The 14,890-nt window shown below is 42.6% G+C and overlaps 1 protein-coding gene across 1 annotated transcript in view; it reads left to right on the forward strand.

The window, feature by feature from the left end:
• SETBP1 (SET binding protein 1) overlaps nt 1-14,890 on the forward strand; it is a 128,437-nt gene that overhangs the window by 81,914 nt on the left and 31,633 nt on the right. The gene's annotated exons all lie outside the window — the stretch shown is intronic.

Genomic DNA, 14,890 nt, shown 5'->3' on the forward strand with positions numbered 1-14,890 from the left:
GCCCCCTATTTACAGGAATATAACTACTATAATACTGCCCCCTATGTACAGGAATATAACTACTATAATACTGCCCCCTATTTACAGGAATATAACTACTATAATACTGCCCCCTATGTACAGGAATATAACTACTATAATACTGCCCCCTATGTACTGGAATATAACTACTATAATACTGCCCCCTATGTACAAGAATATAACTACTATAATACTGTCCCCTATGTACAAGAATATAACTACTATAATACTGTCCCCTATGTACAAGAATATAACTACTATAATACTGCCCCCTATGTACAAGAATATAACTACTATAATACTGCCCCCTATGTACAGGAATAGAACTACTATAATACTGCCCCCTATGTACAAGACTATAACTACTATAATACTGCTCCCTATGTACAGGAATATAACTACTATAATACTGCCTCCTATGTACAGGAATATAACTACTATAATACTGCCCCCTATGTACAGGAATATAACTACTATAATACTGCCCCCTATGTACAGGAATATAACTGCTATAATACTGCTGGATAGTTAGCACTGTTAATAGTTCTGCCCTGCTCTATCTATATGATGATCTTCCTGTGTAGTTGTGTATTTTCCTTGCAGTGTAATCTTCTAGTTTTGCCTGTTATGGTTCCCGGCGCCCCCCTCTCTCCTCTGGCCGGGGGTGTAGTGTCAGTCATGTGCTTGGCTAGTGATTTGCATAGTACACTGTGTGCCAGGCGCTGTGCTCAGTTGTTGTTGCACACAGAACATGATGTTTTGTGCGGGGGTTACCGTCGCCCCCTCCTCTGTATGATTGAGGTGAGCGCCGGTGTCTATTATACTCTGTAATAACTGACAACACGTGAGTGACAGGTGGAAGCCTCGGTTGTCAGGGCCGGTTCTGTAGCGTCTGTGGTTTTGTGTATAACGGTTACCTGTGCAAACACTCATCGCCTGGAAACACCAAAATTTCCATGGAAGTGTCCGCCTGCTGCGCTCGGAGAGATCCGTGCGCAAATTCAATGAGTCGTGTGCTCCGCAATATGTTACAATGTGTCTACGTTTTACATTAATAATCTGTTACATAATGTCTGATGGATGCAGCAGAGCCCATTGTGCTACATTGTGACGGACTCTGGTATGCGGGTTCTTTATGGATTGTATCCAGCTGAAATCCTCCCCCCATCTATCCTCCCCCCATCTATCCTCCCCCACTCCTGTCTATGGAGCAGAGACAAAAATCTGTTCCCGTGCCAAGAAAAAGCTGCTGCAACTTGATAATGGAATCCGGCGCTGCACGAATATTGTGAATCGAGACGTATGGGAGAGCGGGCGAACGTGCGAGAAGCGAGGATGGCGATGGAGGACGCAGCATCTCGTCACAGTGTTACAGTGCAGGCTGTGCCGGCGTTCACCTTGGAGCCACAGTGTCCCAGATCAGGGATGGGCTTCCACCTCGTGTGGTCAAGGTTCTCCATGTAACGATATCACATTGTGTCTAATGACAAACCCAGATCTGCTCCATCTATAGACATAGAAACCTTCCTAAAGACCTCGTCACAGGGTGTGAGTGACACATGAGGTTTACTTCACTAGACGTTAACCTCTCCATCATGAAGAATATGAAGGTTTAGTCTCTTATTATCTCTTGTGCAGTTAATTAGTCAGGGCAGATCTTCTGCAGCCATGGTCCAGCTCATTGTGTTATCAGAGATCCTCTTAGGAATAGGTGGCTGCATCTCATTAAGATATTGTGTATCTTCTGCCTCAGGCCATAGATTATCAAGATCCCTCAGATGTGTGTTATATGGGGAGATTGAAATAGAATATCCACTATAAAACTGCCCCTATGTACAAGAATATAACTACTATAATACTGCCCCCTATGTACAAGAATATAACTACTATAATACTGCCCCCTATGTACAAGAATATAACTACTATAATACTGCCCCCTATGTACAAGAATATAACTACTATAATACTGCCCCCTATGTACAAGAATATAACTACTATAATACTGCCCCCTATGTACAAGAATATAACTACTATAATACTGCCCCCTATGTACAAGAATATAACTACTATAATACTGCCCCCTATGTACAAGAATATAACTACTATATTACTGCCCCCTATGTACAAGAATATAACTACTATAATACTGCCCCCTATGTACAGGAATATAACTACTATAATACTGCCCCCTATGTACAAGACTATAACTACTATAATACTGCCCCTATGTAGAAGAATATAACTACTATAATACTGCCCCCTATGTACAAGAATATAACTACTATAATACTGCCCCCTATGTACAAGAATATAACTACTATAATACTGCCCCCTATGTACAAGAATATAACTACTATAATACTGCCCCCTATGTACAGGAATATAACTACTATAATACTGCCCCTATGTACAAGAATATAACTACTATAATACTGCCCCTATGTACAAGAATATAACTACTATAATACTGCCCCCTATGTACAAGAATATAACTATTATAATACTGCCCCCTATGTACAAGAATATAACTATTATAATACTGCCCCCTATGTACAAGAATATAACTATTATAATACTGCCCCCTATGTACAAGAATATAACTACTATAATACTGCCCCCTATGTACAAGAATATAACTACTATAATACTGCCCCCTATGTACAAGAATATAACTACTATAATACTGCCCCCTATGTACAAGAATATAACTACTATAATACTGCCCCCTATGTACATGGATATAACTACTATAATACTGCCCCCTATGTACATGGATATAACTACTATAATACTGCCCCCTATGTACAGGAATATAACTACTATAATACTGCCCCCTATTTACAGGAATATAACTACTATAATACTGCCCCCTATGTACAAGAATATAACTACTATAATACTGCCCCCTATGTACAGGAATATAACTACTATAATACTGCCCCCTATGTACAGGAATATAACTACTATAATACTGCCCCCTATGTACAGGAATATAACTACTATAATACTGCCCCTATGTACAAGAATATAACTACTATAATACTGCCCCCTATGTACAAGAATATAACTACTATAATACTCCCCCTATGTACAAGAATATAACTACTATAATACTGCCCCCTATGTACAAGAATATAACTACTATAATACTGCCCCCTATGTACAGGAATATAACTACTATAATACTGCCCCCTATGTACAGGAATATAACTACTATAATACTGCCCCCTATGTACAGGAATATAACTACTATAATACTGCCTCCTATGTACAGGAATATAACTACTATAATACTGCCCCCTACGTACAGGAATATAACTACTATAATACTGTCCCCTATGTACAGGAATATAACTACTATAATACTGCCCCCTATGTACAGGAATATAACTACTATAATACTGTCCCCTATGTACAGGAATAGCACCTGTATTAGTATTTTTATGCAGTCTCTTTGTGTAGTAATAGGATCAGGTAAGGTGAGATGACTATTGGAGGATATAAGATTGGTTCTGGCTCCAGATGTCTGCAGGATAAAGTGCAGGAAGCCATCGGATCCATAATCGTGTCTCTCATCCTATAAACTCTGTGTATTTCTTTATGACTCTGTTGCGCGGTGTGTCCATACAACACATCAATATCTCCTGGCCGCTCATTATACTCTGGACGTTTGTGTATTGCTGTTTTATCGATCCGCGCTGCCGTAATGATGCCAGCAGGCAAGAAAAGGCCAAGCTTGCAGGAATGCCGCCGCTGCTTGTAGAACATTTACTTTGGAAGTTGCTACGGGTCAGACCTGCCTGTAATAACTGTAATTCTCTTCTGCACAAATTGGTGGAGATCGTCTTCCGGGAGACTGGTAGGAAATAAACATTGTGCGGTGGAATGACTGCACAATAGCATGGCCATGGGGTCGGGGATGGTTAGACCTACAACATTTGCACTGTGGCTTACCGCTATACAGTTTCAGTTAATTATCCCCTTAACCTGATATTGTAGATACCGTCGAAGGTCCCAATACCAACCCCCAAAACCTTGTTCACCATCAGCCGTCACCATCGAAGGCCCCACCATTATGTTCTCTTACACGGCCTTGTATCTTTGTCTTAGATGGACTTCTCCTTGTTAGTCTTAACCAGCCAGTTCTTCTCGAGACCATTCTGGAAGGGGCAGGCCCACCACCCTAAACATTCAACACCAGCGTCGACCAATCCCGTCTCCTTATCATCATCTAGGCTACTTTGATGACCTTGAAAGCCATGGCAGATGAGGTGAATGTGTTAGACTTCTCCTCTTGCAGTTTTGCCCAGATGTTTAGCTTTTCTGGTCTACCATGACTCCATCCAAGGAACCAACAAATCGCTTCTACTGTTTAAGGTCAAAGACCCTATCTGACCAATAGGCCAAACCCAGTCCTGATGGCTTCCACCCACCACTGCTGAACAAATCTGCAATTTCTTGTCAACGTTTCTTGGGTTTAGGACAGTGGGGCACATTTACTTACCCAGATTCTGGTCCTGCACGATTCACTAACGTCGCGCGTCCGAGTTCCTACAAGTGTCGCTTCTGCGCCAAGGTCCGCTGGAGTTCACCTGCTTCTTCCTGGTGCATGTGAGTGCTTGATTTCGCGACACAAATCCTTTTTTAAATTCTGTGGTTTGTCCGACTCCTTTGGGTTGTCCGAGGGCCATGGCCCCCGATTTCTGTTGCGTGCAAGCCAGTGCCGATGTGCCAAAATCCCAGGGCAATTCGGTGCAAAACGGAAAAATTCCGGAAACCCGATGACAGTGCGGCGTTCGACCCTTAGTAAATAAGCCCCAATGTTTCAAGGGTTCATTAACTATGGATGTTTTTTTTTTTGGCTGGGGAACCTACCCCATTTTGCCTTCCTTATATATTGCATTACATCATACCTGCCTTTAAATGGGCAGGTAAGTGGAGCACAGCCCTTGTATGGAGAGTTTAGGCTGTCGTGAAGCTGTCCAGACCCTCCTGGGCCCCATTGGTTGTTCCCGCCTCATTTTTTTGGCGTGGAGGTCATTTCATTGCTGTAGCGTGGCTTCGCTGGTGTGATAAACAAGAACAAATTCTTTGTGGGATTAAAGGATTAAGATCTGAAAGGTGATTCAAACTCTTCTCCGAAGTGAAAAACACAGATCAGAAGAGAAGTCCTTCATTTCGGTCTTTGCTCAACTTGTTTTCCCCTTTAATTAAAGAAAGTGATTGAGAAATACTCTCGGGGATTAGATGTTCGTTAATGTTGCAGGAGGTGGGGGGTGGCCTTGTAAAAAGAGCCCTTCAAATATTTTCCTATTATCTGCCTTGGCTGAGGGTAAACCATCCTGTTTTGGCTCTTAGGTTTTATGTAGGTGGGAATTTTGAAGGTTTTTTTTTGCAATTGGTCTACATTATTTAAGAACCCACAAATAAGGGGCATAACCGTCTTTTTTAAGGGGGTCGGAGCAGCACAACTTTCCACAACTTTGCCTTCTTACATACAGTTACTGAGATAAATGGTAGAGTCTTAAAGGGGTTGTCCTTACTTCGAAAATTTATGGTTTCTTTTTTTTCCAAAAACAGCGCCACACCCTGAGCGTGGGTTGTACTGATATTTGGAGCTCGGCTGTAGATGGGAAAATGGAGCTTAGATAAAATACCACACACTACTTATGTTCAGGAGTCGAGCGTATTTTTTTTTTTGTTTTTTTTTTGGAAATTTTTTTTTTTTTTCCTCCCTCTAGATAACACCCTTTAAAACCTCATTATTGAATTTAGAGTTTTATTAAGATTGAGTTAGGATTAAAAAGAATTTCGGGCCTGAAAAGGTTAAACGTTCGAAAATCTTAGCTGTTTTAGACATTCGAGATTCTCCTTGAGGAGAACACCAAGTAGACCTCTACAGTGACAGGAGAGTGGCGATGAACCCTGTTGCAGCCAGTTGTCTTACAGTTTACTTAGGATACTGAATAGTTGGGTTGCACCGATAGCAGAATTTTGGTTGTGATACGATAACTTGAGAAGTATCACAATACTCGATACCGATATTTTCGAGAAAAGTAAAAATATTATCTGAACTCAATGTTTAGGGTGCAGTCACACTGGTGTAGAAGCACTGACAAATCACCCCCTTTATCTCTATGGTAGAGAGTGGAGGTTGTGAGTGTAAATCCCGTCTGGGCAAAAAAATATTTAATTGAATAACATTAAATAATTTAGAGACCTTGTGTCAGGGGAAGCCAAAGACACCAAATATGGACAGATGATGGGATTTCCCTGATGACGTTGTTCCTGCTCTGCCGCTGGCTGACGCATCTATACAAAGGATTCCCCGACACATCTATGCAAAGGATTCCCCGGTACATCTATACAATGGATTCCCTGCCCAATGTCTCCTCTGTACAACAGCCGAAGTCATTCAGTACCGATAATTACAGAAACCCAATATTGGACCATTCTGAGTTTGAAGTATCAAACAACTACTGGGTAATTAGAGGGTAATGGCTGATCAAAGAGGGTCAAGTGAAGAACTCCATCCATCCATCCATCCATCTTAGTCAACTCCACAGAGCTGAATAGAGTAGCTGGCACATGCACGACTAGCTTCTCCAGTCATCTCTGGCCCAACGGGTACAATGGCCCCCTCTTCTCGTTGTCCATGGGGGTCCCATCACAGAGGACCCCACCAATCGGTAAGTTAGGCTCCAACAACAGGATAGGGTCTAACTTATTATGACTGGAGAACCGCTTTAAGTTTTAAAGGCAATTTCCTGCTTATTCAGTTTTCAGAATCATGGGATGGAATCAAAACACTTGGGACCCCATCGATCAGCTTAACGGTCATTGGGATAGGGACAGAGCAAGTCGTCAGAAGTTCGTAAAACTTATCTGATATTAATGACCACTCCTTTGGCAATAATCTAGAAAACCCACAAGATTGTGGCCTATGGTCCGATGTCGCACCGCTCCAGGAATCGCTTTTTATTAACATTCCCTTTAAGACGCTGCACGGCTTCATCAGTCTTGATCGGATTTGCAGTAACCGCATTGACGCGTGGAGACAGGCCCTCATGTTTTCTGACTGGCCTTGCCTACGGTAGCTGCCAACCTCCTGCGAGTCGGACGTCTTAATTGCAGAGTAATAATTATTAGTTACGCTCCTTATCAATCCGCGCACGTTCTAACCTGCAGATCGGCGTCCCGATACTATAAAAAGATTGACACGTCTCTGCGTAGAATGTAGGAGCAGGCTGGGGCAAAGCCTTATAAAGTGAGTGGATATTGTGTCCCTGCTGCCTCGGCATTAATCATTGAGTGTTTAGCTAAGGACATGACTTGCATACAGGCCTCCCCCCCCGCTCCTGCACTACAAACCAGATTACTCTGCTGAAATGAGACAGGGCTATTGATTTACACTTCCCTTATCGACTATTCCCCAGTAGCAATGAAAATAGCTGTGATATCCAAACGCAAACACTGGAGCCCAGCGCGTTTCGAGTAGGCCCGTTGAATGATGAGCGCGCACTAAAGACCCTGAACAGCATCGGCACATTAACTCTTCCCAGTATATGCTGCCATTGCTTACTGAGTAGATTTGGGCATAAAATAATAGCCCCATCTATTTTATCTTGTATATGTGTTGATTATCTTTTGATTTGGGGATGAGCGGTCCTATTCAGGTTCTGAAAGTTCGGTTTCGACTCTAGGCACTCGAATGCTTATCCCTATCGGCAAGACCCACAATCGGTGGTGGCACCAGTAACGGGTGTTAACCTCTGCCATTGGGGAGCTACGCTCCGATAAGAAATGGCTTTACAGATTTATGGCGGCATTTTTAAAAGGTTATCACTGTTACCAGTGGGTGGTGGGGAGGGTGTTGTGTAGGTCCCAAATGCTGAACCAGAACACGGACTTATAGCTGACTTTTCAGTTTGGATCTACTCACCCTTAACAAAGATGAGTCTCCTTTAAGGGATTTTCCTATAAAACTGCTTGTTGGCTAAGGTAGGGAACAAAAAGAATGTGTACTTGCCCTTCTTCGGTTCCCGGTTCCATCGTTGCTCCTAAAGACTCTTTATCTACACTCAGTGCTGGATCAGAAGTGTCAAAGGGCACAGGACTCACTGCAGCCAATCAATGGCTTCAATTATGATGTAGGACAAGCAACATCAACGGCCTGATGCAGCCAATGATTGGCCCGGTTGGGGCCTGATAGCCAACACTTCGAGCCCGGCTGCGAGTGTAGGGGTAGAGATGACAGGGTAGGGTAAGTACACTAAATAAATTTTTCCTTCCCACTGCCCCAGAACACTTGCGGTTTCCTTAGTCATAGGTCATGATTATTTTTAGGCACATCCACATTCACCCGTGAATAAGCCTTGTATAATCTGCATGTTCTAAAACGAGAATGCTGTCAGCAGGTGGGCTTATTTTTGGCCTGACCATATAGAATATTAAAGAGATCCGACACCAAGCCCAATCACAGATCAGATGTTCTCTGACGTTTATAACCAGGGAATGCAAGGGGAAGCAGACAGCTCCATTCTCAGTGTAGTGGCCAAACTAAGGCACTACAACTTTGCTCCAATGAATGGGAGTTCTTAGTAGCAACTTGACCATAACACAGAGAATGGAGCTGTTTCCTTCCCGTTCCATTCTTACTGTGAACAGCTGGTCGATGGGGGTTCTGAAATCTGGTATTGAGGACTCGGTCAATGAATAGGTCGACGTCAACAATTTTCACCCTTGAAAACCTATTTTCAAGAACTGATTTTGAAAACATTTCTCTCGTAATTAGGGTTTATGATTTCCTTGCATTTTGGATAATCGTGAAGCGCCATCAAATGGCACTTTAATGAAAAAATCCCACACCGGTCAATTGTGTGTTGGCACAAAAAAAAAAAACTTCTCAGGAGACGGTGTTGTGTTCGGTTGTGATGAGGTTTTACGTTGACAATATCAAAGTCTCATAAAACCCTCGTCGTCTCTAATTGATAGTTTCATTCAGTTGTCAAAACAAAGTCTTAATGTTCTTAAAGGCAGATAAATGGCATAAACATGTCCTGACAAAGCCGTCCAAACAAAGCCGCCTTCACAGGACTTGTGTAAGAGGGGATTTTCCTAAACCGCGCTTGTAAAGAGCACGCAGGCTAAACATAGCCCATCACTGCAGATCAGAACCAAACAATATTCATATTGTGCCGCGTTATCTCTGTCAAGGTGACCGGCCGAGAACAGGAAAGGGAACATTGGACGGGTGGGATTTCTTTTGTTGAAATAGATGCAGGGAGAGTTATGGAGAGTCTGGGACGTTTCGAGCTAAAGTAGTAAGTCCTTTCAAATGTTTTTGTGTAAATTAGTAGTTTGGATCTTTGCAGGGACCTAAACCTAAAAAATGGGTTACTGTTCTTCTGAAAACCATGCCGGGTCGTCTACAGGTTCTCTGTTGGGTCCATTTTTGCGGAGGTACAGAAATAAATCCAAAATCAATATACAAAAATAGTGTCTTGGGTAGAAAGTAATCATACACTCCATTTAATGGAGTGTACACAAATTGAATGGTAACCCATGGAAAACATAGCTACTTTTTCCCAAACCGTGCTACCTACCTTGATAGGATGTATGTTACATTGCACTTTAGTGCCATTTGTGCCATCGCTGAGCTGCACTAATAATCATGAACATATGTGGCGCTGTCTGTAGAAGGAAGTAGCCATGTTTCGTTAGTCCTGGACAGCCCTTTAACAAAATCTTGCCACTACTCAACTGGGACAGAAGGATTTGGCAATTGTTGGCCAACCATTTTGCTTCCTATGTTGCTTGCATAGCCTCCTGTATACACCACCTTTCATCTCATTAATACAAGGATTTTAGATGACCATTCCTAGTCTGGACATATAGCCCTACACTAATATATGGCTTAATTCCCTATGAGTCACCATAAATGGACTGGTGTCTTAAGAGGACCACCCTGATGGTCCTCCGATTTGGTCCGGGTATTGAAGAGGAATAATACCCCAGATCCAGCATAAGACAAGTCTATTTGAAATTGCCCTTAATATTTTAGGATAATCTAAGCATTATAGTTTTATTAAATCTTTGTGAGTATTATGTCTTCAGGATACATCCTACTTGGAGATGTACAGGTCCATTGGGCATGTCCTCTGGGAGGACGTTGGCTTCTCAGTACGAGACCAGGTTTGTTCTACTACAACCACAGTCTATCATTCTAAGTATTCTCTCTGGCAGGAGGTCACATTATCTTCTGGTGTCTTGTTTTCCCCCCAAGGGGCTCCTCTGCATCGGGTTTTATATTTTGTTGCTAGATGGAGGTTGTTGTCACATTGATTTCACCTTGAAGCCTGTCATCGGGATGTAGATAACTCTGACTATATTGCTTTATCTTCTATCTACTGTTATGAACTGTGAGCCGTGGAGATAAGGACCTAATGCTTTCATGTGATATCAACCCTCACAAACCACAAAACAAACAGACATTTCAGCTGTGAATCTGCGAGGCCTTGTGCCATGTGCTCGGCCAAGATAGAGGCTTGTGTGGAGTGAAGGATCCTCCTCACCCCGTGTGATGAAATCCTCATTCACTTGTAGTTATCTCTCTCCTTCCATCCACCCGTCTGTTTTTTGAGCTCCACTGATTCTAGAAATGAAATATGGAAATGTGTGGTGGTTTTTTTTTTTTTTTTTTAATGTTCCCGTCAAGGATTCAAAATGGCCGACCAATGTTATAGATCCTTATAGTTCACAATATATAAATGGAAGGTTGTACGACAAATGATTGCTCGAATAAGTGTATATGTGTGTGTGTATGTATATATATATATATATATATATATATATATATATATATATATATATATATAATATTATATACACAACTTTAGTGGATGGGAACATTAATATTGACATATTCAATATGTCAATAATATTCAATAAAAATAATCTTTTTTACTATTTCTGTATCTCCGCTTTTCACATTCCCGCCAGTGTTATTTTTTTTTTCAATAGTGAAACAAACTTGCTGATTTCAGTTTATTTTAATTTTTTTTCTTTTTAAAATCATCTCAACTTCTAATGCGCGCTGTAATTAACCCAGAGAAGCCACATCAATGATGCACCATTTTTCAACTTTTTCGGAAGATTAGAATATGAAAATGAAGGGGCACAATGGTGCAGATGTTTTAAAATCACAGCAGACAGCAATTAGTGACATGAGAGCCAGCTGCTTATCTCTCCAGATAAAGCCTCTTAATAGGGAATTACACTGGCGGAGCTATTAACACAGATGGATCTGCAAATGATTTAAAGAGGGGGCGTCTCAAAATTGGCTTCTGATTCCTAAAGAAACCTTGGAGATTCTTTACATTTATGTATTTATCTGTATGTGTATATATCTATATATATATATATATATATATATATATATATATATCATATATACTCGAGTATAAGCCTAGTTTTTCAGCACCAAAAAATGTGCTGAAACCCCAAACTCGGCTTATACTCGAGTAAAAAAAATATAGGTTTTACCATGTTTTTGTGGTAAAATTAGGGGCCTCGGCTTATACTTGGGTCGGCTTATGCTCGAGTATATACAGTATATATATTTGTGTTTATGTACATTTGACTATAAAGACCTGTAGAGAATAGAGAATTTTGGACAACAAAAAAAAAAATCATAAATATCTAATCATAATGTTTTCCGAAACCTGGTGCATTGTTTATTTTATAAGTTGTGGGACATGGTGATCCCAGAATTAAAATTTGGTTACTACCGTGACCTTAATTTAGTTCAGGATTAGCCCAGGACAGTAAAACTTTTACGAGGTCACATGGTTACTGGATGCCATGTAGCCTTGTCGGAATCGAGGAAGATTTTCTACCAAGAATATAAATCTGTATCTGCTTCGCCTTCCCGGGCTCCATAACTTCAGTAAATTAACCGAACCGCCAAATGACTTTTCCGTTTTTACGAGTGCAAAATATATAAGGACGTATTAAAAATCTGTGTTAGAATCGTGCTAGAGATTAATTACAGCGGTGTATAATAGGTTAAATCTCTGTGATTAATACTCATCTTCCTTAATTAGACGGCAATAATTGCTTTTCAACGGCGCCTATAAATCTGTAAGTAGACTTAGAATGGAGGAGAACTTGGTCGTGTCTCGGGTGGCGTGTAATATGAGCAAGCAGCTCGCGACCTGCTGGGATTTTTATCCGTCGTAATTTGTTAACAAGTGCTAAATATCACAAGGTTTTCTTCAGAAAATTGAGAAGTTGACTTGGAAATTAAAGTCCTAACCATAAGAGCAGAGGTCGCATTAACGCCTCACCACGCGTCATAGACGCGTGATGAGGCGCCATTACCCCCCAAAATAATTGCCATGCGTAAAAGAACGCATGGCAATTATTCCCTGTAGCGCACAGGCTGAGCGGCCCGGCGCGCGCTGCAAAAGAGGGAAATGTCACTAGCGCGATCGCAGCGCGCTCCGGGCCGCTCAGCGGGGCACGTGACTAAGGGGCGTGCCGGAGAGACCCGGAGTGAGAGCACCGGCCACAGGGGAGACATGTGGACAGAGGGGCTGTCCCCGCGACGGGACTTAAGATCAAGGCCGGGTGAGTGTAGTGTGCTGTGTGTGCTGTGTGCGTGCTGTGTGAGTGTAGTCTTGTGTGTGCTGTGTGTGCTGTGTGAGTGTAGTGGTGTGCGTGCTGTGTGAGTGGAGTGTAGTGTAGTGGTGTGCGTGCTGTGTGAGTGTAGTGTAGTGTAGTGGTGTGCGTGCTGTGTGAGTGGAGTGTAGTGTAGTGGTGTGCGTGCTGTGTGAGTGTAGTGTAGTGTAGTGGTGTGCGTGCTGTGTGAGTGGAGTGTAGTGTAGTGTAGTGCGTGCTGTGTGAGTGGAGTGTAGTGTAGTGGTGTGCGTGCTGTGTGAGTGTAGTGTAGTGTAGTGTAGTGTAGTGTAGTGTAGTGTAGTGTAGTGTAGTGTAGTGCGTGCTGTGTGAGTGGAGTGTAGTGTAGTGTAGTGCGTGCTGTGTGAGTGGAGTGTAGTGGTGTGCGTGCTGTGTGAGTGGAGTGTAGTGTAGTGGTGTGCGTGCTGTGTGAGTGGAGTGTAGTGTAGTGGTGTGCGTGCTGTGTGAGTGGAGTGTAGTGTAGTGGTGTGCGTGCTGTGTGAGTGGAGTGGAGTGTAGTGTAGTGGTGTGCGTGCTGTGTGAGTGGAGTGGAGTGTAGTGTAGTGGTGTGCGTGCTGTGTGAGTGGAGTGGAGTGTAGTGTAGTGTAGTGGTGTGCGTGCTGTGTGAGTGGAGTGGAGTGTAGTGTAGTGGTGTGCGTGCTGTGTGAGTGGAGTGGAGTGTAGTGGTGTGCGTGCTGTGTGAGTGGAGTGGAGTGTAGTGGTGTGCGTGCTGTGTGAGTGGAGTGGAGTGTAGTGGTGTGCGTGCTGTGTGAGTGGAGTGGAGTGTAGTGGTGTGCGTGCTGTGTGAGTGGAGTGGAGTGTAGTGTAGTGTTGTGTGTGCTGTGTGAGTGTAGTGTAGTGTTGTGCGTGCTGTGTGAGTGGAGAGTAGTGTAGTGTTGTGTGTTGTGTGTGCTGTGTGAGTGGAGTGTAGTGTAGTGGTGTGCGTGCTGTGTGAGTGGAGTGTAGTGTAGTGTTGTGCGTGCTGTGTGAGTGGAGTGTAGTGTAGTGTAGTGTTGTGCGTGCTGTGTGAGTGGAGTGTAGTGTTGTGCGTGCTGTGTGAGTGGAATGTAGTGGTGTGCGTGCTGTGTGAGTGGAGTGGAGTGTAGTGTAGTGGTGTGCGTGCTGTGCCAGTGGAGTGTAGTGGTGTGCGTGCTGTGTGAGTGGAGTGTAGTGCTTTCTGTAGTGGTGTGCGTGCTGTGTAAGTGTAGTGTAGTGGTGTGCGTGCTGTGTGTAGTGTTGTGCATGCTGTGTTTTACCAAAATTTTCATACTCCTCCTCGGGTAAAAATACTCCTCAAAAATGGTGAGAGGAGTATTTTTACCCTTCTGGAAAAATGTTAGTGCGACCTCTGCATAAGAGATTGTAGGGTTAGAGGCCAAGCTTTATACAGTCATTGGAAAGAGCCTTCATTTCTTAATCTGTCCATAATTTCAATGACATATTCTCGAGGATCATAACAATTTCAGTGTTGAATATTTGAACTCAAAGGGGTTTGCCCATGAAAAAAAGTTCTTAAATATTTTTCCCCTCGAGAGTTTACACAATACATTTAATTTTTAACCTCTTACTCTTAGAGTGACAGCATGGACTCTGTGCTAGACAATAGATGATTCCTCTGAGATACTGTGTGCTGACAATGTGCTCAGATTTTTCGGGCACAGGGTTTATATACACTTTTATTTGGCTTCTGAACATTCACTAGTATTTGACACATAGAAAAAAAGAGAGATGAGACAGATTAAAGTCATGAAATGGATATTAGACACAATTACGGGCTCTTTTGCCTCGCCTATAAAACGCACCTATTACCTATCAGCGCTGCTATGCCTCCTCCCTCCCCTGGGATCCAGATCTTATCTTGTCTGTTGAGCTGCTGCTCTCTCTCCTCTGCAGGGTTCCTGTGTCTGTAATGCTCTCTGCCTCTCCCCTGCAGTACAAGAGAAGCTGTTCCTGCCCGTTCATAGTCAGTAGAGGCTATGTGCTGTGTTTAGTGAAGGGGGGGTAGCGGGCTACCAATGATCTAGTGTTGGACCCCAAGAATCGGGTTTGGAGGACCGTTACTTCCGATATATCATCAGTATTATATAATAACGGGACTAGTCAACCTATTTTTGTGTATTCATACACTTCCTGGAGGAACGATGTAGGTAGAGTCTAAGAATTCTAAGAAAAGGTTCTTGAGAATACAAAC

This window comes from Engystomops pustulosus, chromosome 1, assembly GCF_040894005.1.
Source record: "Engystomops pustulosus chromosome 1, aEngPut4.maternal, whole genome shotgun sequence".
NCBI lineage: Eukaryota > Metazoa > Chordata > Amphibia > Anura > Leptodactylidae > Engystomops > Engystomops pustulosus.